Consider the following 5,000-nt stretch of genomic DNA (forward strand, 5'->3'; position numbering starts at 1 on the left):
AGGGAGAGAATAATACTGTATTTCACCTTGACTTGAGACATAAACCCCTGTCTGTACACTGAACGAGACCTGACTGCAGACAGAGTGATTGTCAGCCTACCAAATCTACAAATCAACCTACAATCACATCATTCCTTCCTTTGCGGTTAAGGCTAGTGTTTGTTGAAAGTGCACGGCCCCATTAAAACAAATCTTTAGGGAGTGTATGGAAATATTCTGCCTTGAAGCTTAATACAGAAAATTCATTCTCTGGGCAGAAACATGTTTTATTCAGATACCACACTTGGAGAATGCTGGCTTTATGAGGGAAAATTCCTCCTTAATTATTCCATGGTAAACAGGACAAGCTCATTAACTTATTTAATTACTCTTAATAATAACAGCGTTATGTAGAGACTGATTGGACAAATCCATCTGTTGCACACGACGACTAGGGTTGCATCCCAAATGGCACCCTACTCCCTATATAGTGCACTGGTTTTTACCAGATCCCAATGGGCCCTGCTCAAAAGTAGTGCACTAAATAGGGAACCATTTGGCATGCAAGCCTATAGGACGGATGGGAACACTCCCAGGTTGGAGGGTTTACAGTTGGTTGAACAGAGATTGTGGGATCGTGAGGAATCTGTGGCTCATCTGACCAGTGGAGCACACTTCCCTTCAATTACAGTACTACCTCAATATTTCAGTGCACTGTTGCACTGCACAGCTGATTCAAATAACTAACTCATCATCAGGATTTGATTATTTGGGTCATCTGTGTAGTGCTGTGGCAAAAACCAAAATGCGCACCCAGGGGTGGGTCAGGACTGAGTTGGGGAATCCCTGATTTAGCAGACGCTCTTAGAGTGAATAGAAGAGCAATTAGGGTTAAGTGCCTTGCTCAAGGGCACGTCCACAGATGTTTCACCTAGTCGGCTTGGGGATTCAAACCAGCGACCTTTCGGTTACTGTCCCACCGCGCTAGGCTACCTCCCACCATACAATCACATACATGACACGGTAATGACTGCACTCACAGCACAACACACACCTAGGCCTAGATTCAGTCAGTATCGAGGAAGGGCCGCACTATCGCCTGATTGAAATGTGTTCGCGGACACCGCATTCACGGAACACGCTGCATTTGTCAGACTCGGCTAAATGAAAAATTCCCTTTAAATTTCAATCGCACTATAACACAGATCTTCCGCAATAAGGGTTGAATCCAAACCTTACTGTGTGCAGCGGTGAGAACATCCATGTGAGCATGTTAAATATCCATCCATAGGTTGATTTTAACTTCACTCGTGGTTGCTGTATTAGGAAAGATAACTTCACCTGAAGTTGTGGCGCACCAACCAACATGGAAGACATTATATACAAAGGCTTTCCAGTAGTGAAAAAGTACGATTCTGACTTGAGGCTGAAAAGTTATAAGTAGTACGACTTTAAAACCAGAGACTTTCCAAAGTAAATCAGAGATTATTTACAAAAAATCTCTATGACCACTGGTGCATTCTAGGATGAACCATACACACACACACACGTCAAAACCACGGTCCACAGAGGACCACGCTTTCATTAGTCTGAAGAAAAAACTACAATCTGCTCCCAAACATATTTCAGCTCTGAATTATTGAATAGGTTTCATTCTCCCTCCAAAACGCCTCGAATGAGAAACATGCTTTGGGCTCATGAAAAATAGATATTTGCTCCTCTCACTCTTGTCTTTTGTTTGAAGCAAAGTCATTGATTTTTTTTTATTTACTTTTGTCTCCGAGTTTTTGTCGCCCTTTTACAGGAAATGTAAACTCTTCCTGCGTTTGAACTTCATGGAAATGTAATTTCCTTCAATGGAAACAAAGACTTCATTGATGGGTTTTGTTCTGGAACTAGATCAGCTGACAGACATGGGGAAGATTGGTTTATCATTGTAGATTGTTGTTGATGCAGTTAGAATTAGAGGTTCAGTGAAGTATCAATGTCTCTACACAAACAACGCTGCTGACAAACCATCCTCATTATCTCACTCTAATATCTATTTACTCAGTCTCGCCTCCGATCCAAACGCATTAGCTTGACTCCAAACGCTACCCAAATAATGCATAGGCAGAGAGGAAGATGACAGTACAGATTTGTGTTGAGACACCAAAGCCCTACAAGTGTAGCGAGCCAACACCGGATTCTTGAATGTCTCACCACTTACTCCACAAGGTCTCTGCAAGCCCTAGAGCAAGCACTTCTTACTAGTACTCTACAGCACTGTAAGGTATTGAGAAATCTGCAATTTGGGCTTGTTGATTGCTGGGATTCTTTCTGTGAATTTGTGTTGAAATAAAAAAAGCCCTACAGGTGTTAAAATGTAGCTAGAATTTCTCAACAAGACCTAGATAGAACTTTGTTCGCTTCAGCACTGCAATATATTGAGGCATTCTTCTGCAATTTGGCGGTTGTTGACAACCGAGACTCTCTCCCAAGAACTGTCTCAAGTCAACACCAGTATGTCTATAACTGTAATACACAATCTTACCATGCTTCAGCCTCCAATAACCTCCAATGACCACCATTTTGAGAAGACCTAACTACCTAACCTATTACCTAACCCTCTAGCTCCACTCCTCCCTCCACAACCTGGAATTGGGGGTAGACGTAATATAGTAAAAGTAAATCTGGTACACTCCAATTAGTACGATATGTTTAATATGTGGATGTCCACCAACCATTTCGTATGATATGTTACGAATTGCAATTCATACAATATGTTATGAATTTGCATCACGTATGATATGTTGCAAATTACAATTTGTTGTGGCTAATGTTAGCTAGGTCGCTAATGTTAGCTAGGCAGGGGTTAAGGTTAGGGGAAGGGTTAGCTAACATGCTAAGTAGTTGCAAAGTAGCTAAAAAGTAGCAATTAGCTGCAAAGTTTCTAATTAGCTAAAATTGTCCGTGATGAGATTCGAACATGCAACCTCTGGGTTGCTAGACGTTTGCATTATAAGCCAACCATCCACCCTACTTTTGTTTTTTGCCTTAAGTAATCCTCTGTCTTATGTAACCATACCAAACATATCATACTCATTTAAGTGTCCCGGATGTATATTTACTATGTTACGTCTAGTCAGTGAGACCAGGCTGGAGGAGCAGCCAGGCGTGAAAAGAATGGTGCCTGTAAAAGAGAGAGAGAGAGGACGAGAGAGGGAGTGAGAAAAGAGAAGTAAGGCTTTTTAAAGCATAGTCATCAGACTCAGCAGGTGACAAGTGGCTGAAGAAGGCAACGTGCGACAGAGCTCATAATTGCCCTTGGAGCATATTGCCTCATCCTGCCACCCCATAATTTGTGCCAGTCACTTGTGATAAATTAATAAAGCCATCTCTGATTTGTGCTAAATGAGTAAGGCCTTGGCTGATTGATTGGCGGGACAGGAAATTAAGACTGGTGTCTAAAAGGATCCCTTGCTAGCCCCTCTGAGGTACTTGTGTATATCTAATAGGATCTAAAATAGGACTTGGACAAAGGTGTCAGGTCCTCTTAGGAGGTGAGTGTGTGAATCACATAGATCTCTGGTTGAAGACACTTGAGGGTAATAGTGGAGGGAAAGACAACACTGCAGCTAGGCTTTTGTTCCACGTCTTCAGATGAATGGACTAATTGGAAGTGGCTCTGGATAAGAGTGTCTGCTAAATGACAAATGTAAACGTAGCTCTAAGACTTGATTTAACTGATAATGCTCTTAAATAACTAAAGACTATTGAACACTTTGTGGATTTAAAAGCTGAATCAGTTGTTACTTTTGGCATGAAACAAAACCATGCACCTACTGCACTTCTCCAGGACCGGAGCTGCTATTCCCTGTTGTACAGTCATGTGATCGAGCTATAAACAGATGATCATAAAATGTGTACACAAAACTCTGGCAACATTTACATATCCAAGGTGTACATTTATTTTTGCATTCAAAATGCTGTGTAGTCAATACTTTAACTTGTACTTGAGTCGTTGCTCAACCTACGTACTGTCTGAACGGATGCTAATAAATGTGACACTAACCAACCACTTATGTCACTTATGTTGAAATATATCTAGTACAGTGGCGTGTGCTGTGTCATTCTGTGGTAACAACACCGCTTATTTAGGATGCAAATGAGATCAAGGTGTGTACGAGTCTTTTAAATGTAAGAGGCGACCTACCAAAAGTAGCACTGGTACTTTTAAGTCCTTTGAGTAGAACTAGGACGCCATAGCCTGGTAAAACCATTCTGAAAGCTGTGCTCAGCATGATTCAATGGGGAGCGCAGCATCCGGTCTGGTTTAAACCAGGCTAAGGACATTAACAATCCTTGGTGAAATCTAGCAGCTTTGACTGGTGACTTAATTCCAGTAACAACAACATGCTTCTTTTTAATCATTTGCTCATTTTTATTCAGCAGAATTTTTTAATACAACGACAAGGTCTGTCATAAGGAAACAAATTCAAACACTGTTTCTGCTACGGCATACAGAGACAGAGAGAGAGAGAGAGAGAGAGAGAGAGAGAGAGAGAGAGAGACAGATCATCATGTCACCATCATATGTAAACATTACAGAAAGAGGGAGGAGGAAGATGAGAAAATTCTGTTTGTCAAGGTGTTCTGGCCACGAGAGAGAGAAGAAGAAGAAAGACGAGAATGAAACACTCCCAACATAAACGTCATTAAATGTCATATCACATAGCTATACATCAAGGACAGAAATAAGCTCGTCCGGTTGGTGTGGCTCTCGAAGCTAGCTTTTTAAAATAAACTTCATAAAACACAGCATTATTCATTTCTTGTCATTCATTAAGGAAGCGTTTCTCTCTGCAAAAAGCTGTTAATAATACAAGGGAATGGATCCTCTGCTTAAATCCCCCTTCTCAAGGCCTAGCCCCTTTCCTGCACAACGGACAGGAGGGATTGGCTGTGGTAGGATAGGTTAAGGTAGCGAGGCGCATGATTAGCTGACGTGGGCGTATGACGTCACTAATCAGGAAACGGGT

At 41.6% G+C, this 5,000-nt stretch overlaps 1 protein-coding gene across 1 annotated transcript in view; it reads right to left on the bottom strand.

The window, feature by feature from the left end:
* Nucleotides 1-4,378: 4,378 nt before the first annotated feature.
* LOC106609571 (staphylococcal nuclease domain-containing protein 1) overlaps nt 4,379-5,000 on the bottom strand; it is a 348,667-nt gene continuing 348,045 nt past the window's right edge. Inside the window, exon 24 of the mRNA XM_045700024.2 lies at nt 4,379-5,000. This exon is cut by the window's right edge and continues 442 nt beyond it. The gene's annotated coding sequence lies outside the window, so the exon portion shown is untranslated.

The sequence above is a fragment of the Salmo salar genome, chromosome 17, assembly GCF_965601325.2.
Source record: "Salmo salar chromosome 17, fSalSal1, whole genome shotgun sequence".
In the NCBI taxonomy this organism is placed as follows: domain Eukaryota; kingdom Metazoa; phylum Chordata; class Actinopteri; order Salmoniformes; family Salmonidae; genus Salmo; species Salmo salar.